A 15930-nucleotide genomic window follows, 5' to 3' on the forward strand; every position below is an offset into this window, starting at 1 on the left:
AGTCATTGTATATAATTACGAATACTTGGTTAGCTAGTGTTTAACCAGGTTGAAAATAACTGTTTCGAAAAAGTTCTGGTTGTATTACATTGTAAATTGAAAATATATTAATTTAAAAAGAAATCAAAACTAGATCATTATTTGAACTTCAACAAGTTTAGTCTGATTAATTGCTTATACTGCATACTATTAGACGTTATATTACTGATGTACAATTAATTAGACAAACCCACACGGAACCCGCTTCAAACTAAGGAGATGAAATTACATCGTTAATAATAATATACACTACGCAATGCTGAAATCTCATTGGCTGTATAATATTAGCAATCGTAATGTGTTGGTGTGCAGAATTTATAATGTAGTAAAACAAATGTACTGGCCACCAAAATCGCACATAATAAAAAAGTAAGAAATGATGTTACAATTTTAATAACTATTAAAATTGGAATACAAGCTGTAAAATAAACAATCTTGGATTGTGATTCTGAAAAAAGAATACACAAAATTTCTAGTTTTAAAAAAATGTTACATCCTGACGTAGAGTTTAGTTGAAAACCCGAGGCGTATCAAGGTGAAGTACTCGTTCAGAATTGCAAAGTTGGGTTGTGAGATTAACGGATCATCTAAGTAAGTACTCGCAAAGACCTGACAGTGACGCAACATGGGATTATTATTAATGGTCCAGTAAGATAGTTGAAGGACTACACCGACTTTCTTAGACTGCTTTCTGGCGTGGGAAGATATTTGTAGCTAAGTTGTGAAGCTTATCTTATTTTTAAGCTAACGCAAAAAGAGGGGTATACGTAGACCGTAGATCATCAACGGGTGAACCTATTTGGATGCGGTTTCTTTTATTTGATAGCAAATTTTTATACGGAGGTTTTTAGATATGTTTGATCAAAATCGGTTCAGCCGTTCAAAAGTTGTAGCGAAACGAATATTGAAAGTCGAGAGGTTGTAGACTGTTGTATATAGTATATTAAATGTTGCCCGTGGCTTCGCTTCTATGGAAATTTTGTGATAAAATATAGCCTATACCAATCTTGGATAATATGCCTTTCTAATGGTGAAAGAATTTTTGAATTCAGTTCGGAAAATTCGGAGATTACCCGCCTCAAACATACAAACTCACAAACGGTTATCTCTTTAATAGTAATAGTGTAGATTTGTCAGATGTTTTAGTTCCAGATATTTTTGAAGAAGAAAAAAAGGGAAAAAGTGACCGTGGGCTCGAGCTCCTTGTAGCTGTAGAAGTAACCAAACACTCATTTGAATTAGAACGAAAGTCAAGCAGTGAGCAAGTTTTCGCACAAAGGAAGAATAGTGATCGATTAAATTGTTGTACATTATCGTTAATGTCGATATAAAAGTACTACTTCAATAAAATAAAAAAAATATTGACATAATAAGTTAAACGCCTTAGATTTGTGCCTGCCCTTTTTAGGATGAAATCGAACGCCCAATTTCAATAATTTGAAAATTATCACCAATAATAAAGTGATCCATTTTTTTCAGGTGTGGACACTTAAAAACGAAAAAGCTTTCACAGAAGTTACACTCATACTATCCTATGCTTTATTATCCGCAAGTGTCGCGGAAAAACTGAGGAGCCGTCAAATACATTTTGTCGTTGTTTCTATTTGAGAAGGGATGTCTGGAGTGTCATGCCGGGTAAATGGGGGCCGCAAATCCGACCATTGAGCCCTCCGAAGTTATGAGTACGATTCTCTGAAAATTGCGTGTCATGGCCAGGGTTTGTCCTAGAATTAATGTTGGAGACACCAGGATGTTCAAAGTTAAACGTTTAAGGGCGGGCTGCACCGATAACTATGACGTTAACTTTAACTCTAATATTCGCAACGAAACTCAAAGTACGCCATTTTGTCTAAACTTAATCGGTGCGCCGGTTCAATCAAACCAACGTAAAATTTTACCGTGTAACTCATCCCATCCTAAACTGGTTATATATATGTTTTTGTTATATCAGAAAGTTGAAACGATGTATAATATTATTAATTATAATAGTTACTTAGTCGCATAAGGAGCCATGGATATTGCGACGCATGCTACGAGTATAACAATTGTCAGGTGGGAAACCTCAATACTTAATAAATTTATAAACGTAAATGAAATGAAAATAATAAAAGTCTCTGCACTAGTGTTCAAGTACTGAGAAAAATAATAAAACCAAATAAATTACCTGCTGATTCGTTGGGGAAACTACAAATAGGAATTAAATTAAACTAAGGTATCCAGAATACAAATGTTTATTTATATATAATATATTTACCTTTAAACTTTCACTTTATAATGCAAATTATAATCTCATTACATACATGTCCCTATATTTAATCTAGCTCAGTGGTATAAACTGTGAGTTCTATGTATCCTAATAAGTTAACGCCACCATTAATATTTAATATTTAAATTTAAGTTTAAATCTTAACTTGTAAATTAATTTATGAAATCCGGCATAGAATTAATAAAGAAAGAAGGTACTTGTCCCATGAAGAAAGCTTGCTGGATACCTAATTGTGTGAGAAGACTTATGTCCTGAAGTAATTCTTAAAACTGGCAGTCATTACGGCGACCAACAGTTCACCTCCAGTGAACCAACAAAAGTACAACCACGTTGTATTTAATACAATAATTAACAGGAATAAATTAATGTAACTCCACAATACCAAAATCTTCAAAATAATCAAAATCTCAATCCGCAACTGAAATAAAAAAGAATTTCATTACAACCCATTCACACAATTAAGAAACAGATACCTGGGCATCTTTAAGAATAGTAGGGCTTACCACAATGTGCTGAGAACCCGCCACCCTCAATATAATATGGATGCCACGTTGCCTCTCACTGGGAACATCACTTCTGAAAGAAATCAGCCTCATCAGAATACATTCCCAAGCGCAACGCAAGCTGAAGACATCTCATTCTATCAAACTTACCAGATGATACCAAACAATATTAATAATAGGCAACTGGCACACATGCGGCCCTCCAAGCTATCAACCAAATTCTCCTGCTCATCATGTCCAGCCTTAAAGGGCTCCGATGAACAGGAAATGCACGCCAAACTTCGATCCTATGTGCCCTGATGTTACAACAGCAAACTCCCGACATAAACGACGACTAAAGGACCTTTATTGCTCTCGAAACAGAAACCATATTTTGTAACAAATGTAAAATCACTGTAAATAAATTTAGTTTAACGAAAACTGCTTCTTTCAGTCCTTCAGCATGACTTTATCATACATAAATAATTATCCTTGTTGATATTTACCCATTAATTTCCATAAACAGATGCAAATTTTGTATGATATCAACACCGCCCTTGACACCTGTCAAGTGACAGTGACGTTGACATAGAACCGTGTAAAGCCAATATCGATCCACTGTCGAGATCGAAATTCACACCGTTACACAATGCTTGATAGTATGACAAACGTGAAAATTTGTCGTTATATGAAGGTGAAGGTGAATTATGCAACTGCATACTGAGCATACTGTGAGGGTTTCGGATGCCTCACGCAGTACTAACTGTGTTAGTACCTACGTTAGGGCTTAGAAAACTCAAACTCTGGACTTGATAATGGTGGCTAGGCACAAAGCCTTCAAACATGTGTTGTTTGAAGGCTTTGTGTAAAAAACCAGTTATAAAGCCAGGTTATAAAACGAGTTTGAGTACCTATATGAATGAGCATAATAACACAATACAGATTTCCAGAATATCTTGTTCTAGGAAAATACTAGCCATGTCGTTTTCAGCTCCAGCTATTTTATCAGAGGTTATTGAGTTAAACAGTTTGTATACACATCTGCCATCTACAGTAGTAATAACAATCATATGCCTTTAGGCTACTTGGATTATTGATATTGGTGTTAGTAACATCTCACTCGATAAGATAGATGACGTATGTGCAATGGCTAATGGAATAAGAAATTACTAATAATAATTTTACAATTACTTAAGTATTTATCGATTAATAAATTAAAATCATATCGTTATGTCATTTACTATTGTTTTTTATAAGAATACGTGTCATCCTATTGCACCCACAGAATATGATACTAAGACATTTAAGTGTTACAAATTTAAATATTTTATGTTAAAAGTTATATAACATGATATATAGCGGCCTGTGTTTCTTGTCATTCTAATTTCACTGTTTCTTTGTTTATTATGTAGTTACATACTATGTACTTTAACTAGTACAGTAATAGATAAAATCTATTAAAAAAATAATAAAATAAATGTATTACATTCAAATTGTATGTATTGATCGATTGCAATTCGGTTGTATAATAAAATAAAAAAATAATGTTTTGCAGCACTTAAATATCGCCGCGTTGTGAAAAATTTCTTCTGACTGTATGATTATCGCTGGATTTATTTTCCAGTTACGACGTCGACCTGTGTCGATTTTTATTTTAACAAATTGTACATATCTCGTATTCGGTAAGTAGGTCCTTATTACCCCCAAATGGGGCTTGTAGGTGATCAATAAGCGCTCTAGGGAATTAGTTCTTGGATCGCTACGAACTGATAAATCGCAGTGAATTAATTATCTGTAGTATCATGTATTATACTCCGTAAACCTGAGAATTCTGAATAAATAAAATTCTTAAATTTTATCAATTAAAAAGTCAATATTCTTCCTTATCCCATCTCTGCTTTGGTTCGGATCTTCTATTTCGGCGTCTTCAGTGAATAATTAGTTACAAACAATATTATTACATTATATGTAACATAACCAATGCAGATAAATTATGCAAATAAGTACGTAAAGTAAAATGTATCTAATTAATTTGGTCGCGCATTGCGTACTATTTATATCGCATTTAATTGGATTGAAATAGGTCGTAAACTATAGTATCAAACTATTATTTTGCAGAGTAATTTCACACAATTAAGTTCCCTGAATTTGGGACAGATCGGTACAATTAATCTTGAGATTGGTATCAGCTCCAATTAGTACAGTCAGCGACATAAGTTGTTTCAACCGCTGCTGTTCACTGTTATATACAATTTTCTATGTAACCTCCCACTGTGTGAAACATATTCATTTTTTAAAGTTTAGTTAAGTTACAACAAAATCTTCAACAAATTAGTATCTACGTATAAACTTTGTGAAAAGGTCATAGACATTCATTAGTAAAGTACATATAATAAAAAATAATATATTAAAAATACACAACATATTTAATTTAATGAATACCCAGCATAATCCTGGCAGCTCTTAAATTACTCAAGTGGTCAGACTTATGATGAAGAAAAAATAAAGAGTTTATAAATTTATTGCCAATTAGATATTGCCCTGGGTTTTTACTACATATTAATGTACCTTTTTAATGGTGAAATAATTTTTGAAATCGGTTCGGTAGTTTCGGAGATTACCCGCTTCAAACATACAAATTACCGAGCTTCAAGGGCGTAATATTTTTTCATATATTCTCATTTACTGTTAATTTATCGGAATACAATATTTTTCGAAAAGATCGAATGCAAAAAAAAACTAAATGATAATTTTTATTCCATTTATAGTAATAACGTAAATGCTTATTAAAATTTTGAATCTCAATATAAGTGTGTGTGAACTGTTAGATTTTGGCGCCTACTATAAGTTTTAAGTTTATTAATGTGCTAATTTATTTCAAAAGTTGATGTTGCCCGGGGCTTCGCTCCTTTTGAGATAAAGTATAGCCTATAGCAATCTTGCATAATGTCCCTTACTAATGGTGAATTTTTGAAATCGGTTCAGTAGTTTCGGTGATTACCCGCCTCATATATACAAACTCACAATCGCTTATATCTTTATAATAATAGTATAGATAACTATTTTGTTTTCTACTGTACCATGTAGTGATTACTTTGAAATCAACACGACCACCAAATTGCTATGCCGTATGCAAATTGCGTTCATGATAATGTGCCATACAATCTTGTATTAATAGCATTAACTATTTCTGAGAATTTTGATTGTTAGTTGTAATTGTGTAATAACTTATTTCTACATAATATTTGATTTTTGTCGTGAGAATTTTGGGAACTTAAATAATATTAGAATGAAAGTCACATTATTTTGTGAATAATTTCCATGCTTATATTTATTTGGTCGTAATCGAAACCATTAATTGATAAAACTAGTTGCGCCCTGGGGCTCGATTCTCACACAATAGAAATTTACTTCATAAATTTTCCCCAATTTTTTTGGGTTGTTGAATGCAAATTTACCAACGAAAAACTTTGATATTTTATTTTTATTTATTTATTTGGCACACAAAACAGTTTTACAACAAAAATATAATCTACAAACAATAAAAAAAATCGATTGATGCGTTAGCTTGATCTTTGTGATGTTGATTTTTTGTAAATGCAGAAATAATGCTAGGCCTTCTGGAGACAACTGATGAAGGAGATAACTGATGAAGTGAACTTCGATTGCGTGAGAATCGGACTCCTGAGGTTTTTCTTAGTGCCAAATCTAACCGAAATCAATACTGTATCGATTTAAATTAAAATTATATCTCACTTAAAAACCCAGTGACATAATTTTAGATTTATATTAGATTTTTTAAAATTTGGATTTTAAACGCGTCGACATTAAAATTTTGTTTTATCGTAGTCGAAATAGTTATTTGTAACTTGGCAATATTGCACGGAATATTATGATTGAAAGGGTTCTGAGAATAAGTGTTTTAAGAGTAATGATTTTAATTTTATATGACGTATTACATATTATCACATCAAATCATATCGAAACTATCGTGTTTATATCGAAACAGTGACTGCTACAGATGTGTCAAGATTGTTAGATGTAATTATATAATATCGTGTTACCTATTGTATGACCGTTCAGTGTCCAAGGATAATATTGATCAGTTTCATAACAGTATTGCATCACTTGTCTCTAATTTATATCAATGATAATATAATATACACATATTAGCTGTTATTATAATTTTTCATCTCAACACATTCTAAATTAGAATATAAAGTTACATTGTCCCGTTCCATAATGTTCTTTTTATATAAAATGTCATGTCAAGGTAAAAAAAAATGAGAAAATAAGAAACGTACACGTCAGGACCAGAGATTAATATGAAGTGACGAGTTTGTTATGTGACACTTGCCTTATGAGTTTGCAGATTTTTTGTTATTAATGATATATGTATTTAAACGTTATTTATAGCTTCTAAAGTCGTGGTATGTAGATTGTCATTAATTATATTGTTGTGAGATTAAATGTGCTTCTGGCTTCTACTATATTCAATGGAAATACAAGTAGGATATTTTATAAAATCGCGAGGTGCCTAAACTATCATATTGATCTCGAAGATTCACCTGTAATTTCATGAAAAGCCACTTGCCTAAACTTAACGCTTATTGGGATTGCTATTTTGCTTATCAGCTACGTTTAAGTTGCCACAACACATGGTTGTTCGATGAGACTCCCCAATGCTGACGCACTGGATCCGCTTGCATACAGTATTGTAGGCGTATATCTGTGTCTCAGCATAGAATAGATGCAATTAATTTTAATTTGACTTGTTATTTATCTTATTTTATTTATAACTCGCATATGGATTGAAATCTGAAATAATGATTATTATTATTAATGGAATATTATTAAGTTCTCTTATTTTAGAGCGCGCAATCACATAACGCTTTTGCCTTTGCATCTGTTATCTTTAAGTTTCACTGAAAATTTCCAGTGTACTGTTTGTAGCATGTTGAAGTGTTTCGTTTACAATGCTCCGGCTGTGATCAGAAGAACTGTGTCATGTTCAACCAGTCCTTAGCTGTCTGAGATTGTTGTCATTGTTCACTCCCACTCATGCGCTCGGGCATTAGCTAGTTTGCAAGTTGCAACTGCATATTGCCCGGTTAATTCAGATGTAGTCCTAGAATGCGGCGGCGGAATCTTTTTTTTACACAACACTATTATAATTGCTATCTTAATCCTAATATTATGAATGCGAAAGTATGTAAGTGTGTTTGTTACAGAGGTATATAGGATCTAAATTTCTAGAAGATTGGTTGAGTAGATAGAGCGTGAAGAGACACTCTATCTACTGAACCAATCATCTAGAAATTTAGATTACATGTAGTTTTAGTATGAAAAAGAGCATAGGGTACTTTTCATCGTGGGCAAAAGCTAGTTAATATTATAAATGGGAAAATAAGTTTATTTGTTACCTCATCACGCTCTATCTACTTCTTGAAATTTTGCACACATGTCTGTAGAGTTTCAAGTATGATATAGGGTACCTTTTATTCCGGAAAGATACAGCTAGTAACATATAGACCTTGAAGTTTGTTCTTATATTACAATGATTATACAATAATGAATTAGTTTGTATACTGAAATATGCTGAAGTATTTGTTGACAAAGTTCGGGCTTGCATCAGAAGAACCGTGTCATGTTCAGCCAGTCCTTCGCTAGTTGGGTTCGCTCTCATTGTTCACTGCCGCTTAACGCGCTCTGGCATTAGTTAGTTTGCAAGTTGCAAGTGCTTGTTGTATTGTACCGGATCATTCAGTACCAAGAATATGGCAGCGGAATTATTCTTTTACATTCCTTTAAATAGTATTATTAGTTACTATCTTTTGCCCGTAATTTCACCCGCGTGAATTTATCAGTGAAAGCGGAACATACACGATTTTCATGCAAACTTTCACCCTCCATTATCGTCATTTGGGGGTTGATTTTGGGGAATAAAGTACCCTATATTTAAACAAGGGTCTTTAACTACATTTTTTGGGTATCCAATTTCATCAAGATTGGTCCTCATGGCTGAGGATCGTGGTCATTACATAGAATGAAACACACGTAACAACTTTCTTGGCATTATTAATGGAGTGGTTTGCCTTCTCCATTTCACACGCAAGTTAATAATCAACAAGTGTGCAGGTTTCCTCATTATGTTTTTCCTTCACCAAAAGCAAGTGGTGGTCGATGAAAACTACATACATGAGTCAAATTAGTATACAAACTCATGTGGCACGAGTAGGATTCGAAACTGGGACCTTTCTATCCACAGGCGTCTTAACCATTACACCACCACGGCCTACTAACTGTGCATAGAGTGCATAGACCGACAAAAAAGAAAACAAATCTCCGCAGCAGCCGTATCTGTTCTCGGTATGTGGCTTAAGCAGAGTTCGTGAGGATTGCATGTGAAACACGTCCATCGGCTTGCTCCAAGTGTACCAGTCAAGGTGGTGGTTTATTTTAAATGTAATTTTTGCCATAAGCTTTTATGTGGTCGGAGAGATCTTATTCATTTAGCGCGTGACAAAAAAAAATAATGCCTATGAAGTAAACCCTTGAGGAGTTCCGTCGTCGGGAGGCAATCCCAAGGGCATAATCAGGCCACGCATATTTAAGCATTTCTATGGAAACTGAAGTGACATGGATAATTCTGTACTATATAGCGGGAGTAGGCGAAATTCAACATGCAAAAATGAACAGACATACATACATCGAACAGGTGAAACTAAATAAAAGCTTGTAAGTACTGATTGATTGTACATACTAGAAGAAGTGTTACAGGTGCATATGTTAAAAAAGCAAAACTTATTTAGCGTAGATGCAAAAAGTTTGCGCATGTGCAGAACTGTAGATGTGTACCAAAAACTGTTGATAAATCTAATGATAAATATATAGATTTACTAAAAGCAGAAGGAATCTAAATAATTTTAAAATTTTAAGTTACATGAAAAACAAAAACAAATAATATACAGCGAACTCGAACAAATAAATTATGACGTCTTCGAATTACTGCAACTGGAGAAACTCATTTATCATGTACAACGGTAAAATTAATTTAAATCTGCTCACTTCGCAATATTCTTCAGGAGATTTACCTTCCGAAACTCGCAAGTTAATTCCTATAATAAATGACCTTAACCCCACGCAGTTGCGGCTTCGCGGTTGAACTTCCGACTTTAATTTCGACTAAGTCAATAACTTAGGATACACAATCACTCATGTTGACTTCCAATTAAGTTCAAATGCTTACTCTTAACATACGTGTTGGTTTTACTTTGACAGTGATTATTTATCGTTATTATTGATAGCTCTTTATGAATATTAATTGAGACAGGTTTATAAACCTATAACCGCATCTCTCTCTCTCGCAATTTATGCCATTCGCCTTTTCTCGTGCTGTTCAACGACATTTTCGACCTTTCTGAAATCATCGTCACCTATCTATTTTTTAAATTAAGGATAGTTTAAAATCAAGTTTTCCTTTCTCTGAATTTAGGCTTTTATTTTTTATACTACCAAGTAGGCAGGTATGCGTCCTATCTGATGGTAAGTGGTCACCGGATCCTATCAACGCTTGCAACATCAAGAGTATCAATCACGCTACGTGCATTACCTATTTTGTGGTCTAGGATTTATTGCCACAGTAGTGTTTTTACGACCACCTAACAATAACTCTCATAACATAACTCTCTCAATAATGCATTTGTTTTATATCAGCTGTCCCTTAATCGCCTCATACGACATCCACGTTTGGAATTGGCCAGTATTTAATCTGAAAATATTGAAACTCAGAAATGGTTCAAATTCAGTATCACTTATGTATGATACATTTCCTTTATCGGATTAAACCATGCATATGCAAATCGAATCACAGTGCATTATATGCCTAGAATATGCTCATTTTACTATAGATTACAATCATATTAAAGTAGATTCATTTCTTTTTACTTGACAATAATTTTGATAATAACTGTTAGGTACGAAAAATGGTTTATTGTTCAGAAAAAAAAAATAAAAAAAAATGTTTTTTTTTTTTTGAGAAAACTAAACACGATATATAAATTTATTTGCAGGCAAACACTTGGTCTCGACCTCAAAAAGCGAAATTATAAGGCTTGTCATGCACACACAAAGTTTCAAACAGAATTCAAAAGAATAAAGGAATTACAAGAAAAACAACAATTTCGAATTGAGTCTTGAAACAGTATTGACGTATGAATGAGTTTATTGTTTTTATATGACTGCTTTGAATTAACAAAAGGGCACAATATACTTTTTGCCACCATATAAAAATGAATGTTTATGTTAGATTTTGTAAACAGTAAACGGGAAATGTCGATAACTATTCATAAAAATGAAGTGTTGATTTTATATTTCCATTTCAAATGTGATATTTTTTTAATGTATTGTTCAAATGTCAAACACGCCCTTCGCCATATTGTTTAAGGTATGTGTGTTATTACTACGCAACCGATTTTGATGGGGGTTTTTATTATATACCTATAGTTTCCTGAGGAAGATTTGGGCGTATCCATAGATAAAAGAAAATGTATCAGAAGGTGTAATATTTAATCGAGCTATATTCGATTTTACTCGAGCGAAGCCAGAACGCAATTAGTAAAATAATAAAAATAGATATAGAAAAAAAAATCTAATATTTAGTATCTAAATTTTAATGTCCACATACACGTAAAATGGCGTCATTCAGTATTATCAGATGCGCCATTTAGCAAGTAGGTCGTGAAAAACAGATCGCCATCTACCATATTGTTTTATTTGTCTGCTTCGAGTCTGGGTCATGAAACATGAATGTGCGCGTCGTTTCAGACATCAAGGTCACATCTAGTTTTATCAATTTAGGTTTAATACAGATCATTCTTTAGTGAAGCAATTAGTTATGGACAGATAACAATGGAAGAAACTCCATCAACAAGAGCCTCGCTTTTATTTATTTATTACGATTTAATATATGATGATGATGATGACAGATCATGCTAAAATATACTTTATTTATAACAATAGTTTTTACATCTTACGTACGTTATTTTTCTAAAAGTATTCTTAACCAGTCTACCATTGCAAGAAACCTGAAATATAAACTATAGCGAGTATAGAATTAAATAAATTATAATGTAATGGATGAGCGAACGCGGCCATTTTTGAAAGCATAACCATTTGCTTTTGATGCGCTTTTCACAGCTGAAGGTATAGGGAATAATCTAACTTAAAATCTGGTATAGGTTTCGTCGCGTTATGTTTGCTTAGAACTCGAGATATGGACAATAATAAGTTATTAGCGGATGCACGAAATTAACGCGGGTGAAGCCACGAGCAAAAGCTAGTATAAAATGTAATTATTTGTTGAAAGCCAGAGTTATACAAGAACGAGCTGGTCCGACAGTCATAATATTAGTGGGACGGGATTACATAGCTTTTAATTTTCCTCCATAAACATTTGGTACTTAGCAGAAAACATCACGTTTATCTTTCCCGTCAGGAGTCACATTAACCAGCCTATAAACATTATAAGGACACAGTAAAAAACGTTAGAATCAAGGCGAGCAGTAAATCCGGGAACGTGTTACATACGGACGGGATACCTCCATTAGCGACAGCGGCGAAAAATTGGGGACATGAGAGAACTTACTTGCCTTTTTGGGGTTCATTACTTTTTTATTACACTGCAAATACTATATAATTTTCCTGTGGATGTTATTGTTAAGTGTTCGAGGACCGAAATCCGAAACATGTTGCAGAAACACGTATATCACTCAACTGCAACTTAAGCTCTCTGTATTTCATTTAAGCGTTTTCCCGAGTGCTTCCTCGGCCGTTGAGTTAAGTTGGCTTCGGAGCTGATAGCCCGCTTTCCTATTATTTGTCTCTCAACTGCACCTTAAATTCTTTAAAATTCTCATTTCACGCAATTAAAGAAGAATAATAATTTAATCTCTTAAATCAGACGTTAAATTTTACAAATAAATTTCATTTTACAAACCTGATCAATTCCGCGCACGTCGCTCCCGACGATTCCCCACTCCGTTGGAGACGTGTGCTGCAATTGTCGCGTTGCCTACTTCATCGCGTTGCTAATACCAGCGCAGAATTGTAGATAATTCAGTAGCATTAGTCATAATATTATATGAAGTACGCCTCTGTTTCCTCACGTTATATCTCTCTCTCTATACAAACGTCTATTTACAAACTATTTGACGTATATTTTGCGCGATGCAACAAACCATCTGCAGAGTATACAGCGTTAAAATTCAAAAGTCCGCTGAGTGACCTCAGTCACTCGGTGATCATGCACAGATCGTTGCAAACGTGAAGTATAGCGTCCAAGAAATAAAAAAGTTACTAAACTCAACATTTTTCAATTATTAACGCTATTCCAAATATTTTTGTGCCTTTAAAAATATTTTATACGCGCAATGCGCTATTTATATAGATGTTGCCCGGGGCTTTGCTCCCGTGGGAATTTTGAGATAAATATAGCTTATAGCAATCGTGGATAATGTAACTTTCTAATGGTGAAAGAATTTTTAAATCGGTCCAGTACTTTCGGAGATTACCCGCTTCAAACATACAAACTCACAAAACCCTTACCTCTGTATAATGGTATATAGAAGATGCGTAAAATAATCCGATATTTAATCAACAAACATTGACTTTAATCCTCCAAATGTAATCAAAGTAACAGCACAATATATAGTATGATTAAAATACTTATCAAATTTAATCGGATACTTTGAACTGGAGCCTTTAAATAAAGGTTCGTAAGTAACCAAAAGGAAATATATTGCATTTTGTGCATACCAGCGAATGCTCTCAGACATTACAACTGCAAAAGCTGAAATAAGTTAAATATACCCGAGAAATTTGCACAGCAATCTAGTGACGCTGTTTCTTGTTTATCTTGCAAATATTTTAAACAAGCGCTATTTCAGTTTATAATAATTATCTTCTAATAAACGTCGCCGACGCCGCGGGCAAAGCTAGGCTTGGTAAATAAAATTTGAATAAAGAAATAAATGACAAAATCTGTCGTACATTCACTGAGATATTTTTACCCGTCGTCCCTTCAAAGAGCCTTGATTCCGCCATATTAACCACGTAATGGAACGAAGGTCATTTCACAGGTGGACGGCAAGTGACACCAGACTTTTTAGTGCGTGACAAATTTTCAATATTATTACCGTTTTTAGATGATTTTGTAAAAAGGTTGCTATATCGACGTCAGAACGACGACGAGGGAAGTTCGGTTGCACCAGTCAATTTTTATCTTTTCGGCGGCGGTGCGGGTCAAACTTAACGTCAAAGTTAACCCACCCTGATAGATCTGCAAAAAAAAATGTTGTCAGATGAGCAAATAATTTATTTTGTAAATGATATGCAATCAATATATCTAGGAGGAATTAAGAAAACGCAATGTTATGAGTTCGGAATACCTACTGCTACTGAGTCTAGTTTTGGATGAGTTAATAAATTACTTCAAATTCAATGACTTCTGTTGTTTTCAATTAATTCGAAACTTTCCGAAATTATTTTTGAAACTACACAGCTCGCTCGAAATAAAAAAAAAATTGTAACTTTTAAGCCTATAATAATACAGTCAATGTTTTCTATTAATTCATCTGGAGCTATAAAAAGACATTCTACGAACCCAATTATTGGATTGTAGATCTGAATGAATTGATGTTTAATAAACGTACAAGGAAAAGATCCATATTAAATAGCCTAGTGTATTACTGACATTATATCATCTGTGATAATATGTCGCATATGTCGCATATGTCGCGATAAAAGATTGAGTGATAAAAGAAATGATTTTTGTATAACAAATAAAGACAAGAGTTGTAGTACTATAAGTATATTGTTAATCTAGAAATGAAAGTAAATAGATTCTAACAAAGCTGTAAGTTTTTGGCAAACACATGAGTTGGGAATCGTACTTTTTTCGAGTGAGACGTAGTGTTTACGGCGAGAATATTAAAAACAATATATAAAATACAATTTCTAATGCTTAATTATAACGTCCAATTATTCACAAACGAAGTATTTCATTTTTTAAAATAGAATCAAGATTTTTGCCAGCCTGTATTTTAGATAATTCTTATTAAAAAAAACCCATCGCTGTTATTTAAATCTTGATGTGACACGTCTAAATGACATTTGGAGACTGTGAAAATTATAGAAAGTTCACATTTATAACGCTGAGTATTTATCTTACATTAATTCTATGGAAATAATGAATATTCAAACAATTTTTCCGAACACCTTTTTGTTCGACTTCAATTACGCACTTTCAAATTAGTAATACCTACGAGTAGACGTCGTATAAAAAGTTTTGTTATAAATTTTCTCAATTATTTTTTTTTGTCAGTGCCATTTTATTTTTTATACTGTAAATGGACTATATGTCTGTACATATAGCCCATTTACAGTTTTATTACATGTATAGATTTTACTATTTTACTTTTAATTCTTGTATTTTATTCTTTTTAATCTTTTAAGACTGCTTGATATGTTATATATTTCTGATTTCTGCATAAATCTGCTATGAACAGACATAGCAGATAATAAAGAAAAATAATTATGGGGCTTATAGAAGACAAACCAATTTTTTTAGAATAGAATTTAGAATGTTTGCATGTTTGTTCGCGCATCACGTAAAAACTACCCTTGGAATGGATTTTTGATGCGATTTTGACAGTTGTATAGCGGATGGTCTAAATTAAAATACATCGTGATACGTTGCTTAGAACCCGGGATAGTGACAAAAATAAGTTACAAGCCTGCGCACTTAATAAATAAGGATTTTACTACTAGAAATATTGCTACTTCCTATTTGTACTAGGTACTAGGAATATAGGTGTCATATTTTTTCCTTTGTACAAAGAGTTTTACTAAACTAAAGGTTTGTTAAACCAAAAACTTTGCTAAAACCAGAAGATTTCATGCATGCATCGCTTTAAGTTTCTATAAAATGAGTGTAATAAAAACTTTTAGTTTTTCTACGAAGTCTAATACCTAACCATCGTGTCGAATAAAATCTAGTTCAGTAAATTCACAAAAGTTATAAACTAGAATTTCCAATTCCTAATACAATTAGAAAATAAAAAATTCTTTTATTTTAGAATTTTC

At 33.1% G+C, this 15930-nt stretch overlaps 1 protein-coding gene and 1 long non-coding RNA gene across 5 annotated transcripts in view; one reads left to right on the forward strand and one right to left on the reverse strand.

The window, feature by feature from the left end:
- Positions 1–15930, forward strand: part of LOC128669198 (hemicentin-1-like) — a 162715-nt gene that overhangs the window by 15626 nt on the left and 131159 nt on the right. The gene's annotated exons all lie outside the window — the stretch shown is intronic.
- On the reverse strand, positions 2634–3047 carry LOC128669200 (uncharacterized). Its single transcript, XR_008404617.1, has 3 exons — positions 2959–3047; positions 2809–2881; positions 2634–2723 (listed from the first exon to the last, which is right to left on the reverse strand). It is a non-coding gene; the product is annotated as an uncharacterized LOC128669200 (long non-coding RNA).

This window comes from Plodia interpunctella, chromosome 4 (genome assembly GCF_027563975.2).
Source record: "Plodia interpunctella isolate USDA-ARS_2022_Savannah chromosome 4, ilPloInte3.2, whole genome shotgun sequence".
In the NCBI taxonomy this organism is placed as follows: Eukaryota; Metazoa; Arthropoda; class Insecta; order Lepidoptera; family Pyralidae; genus Plodia; species Plodia interpunctella.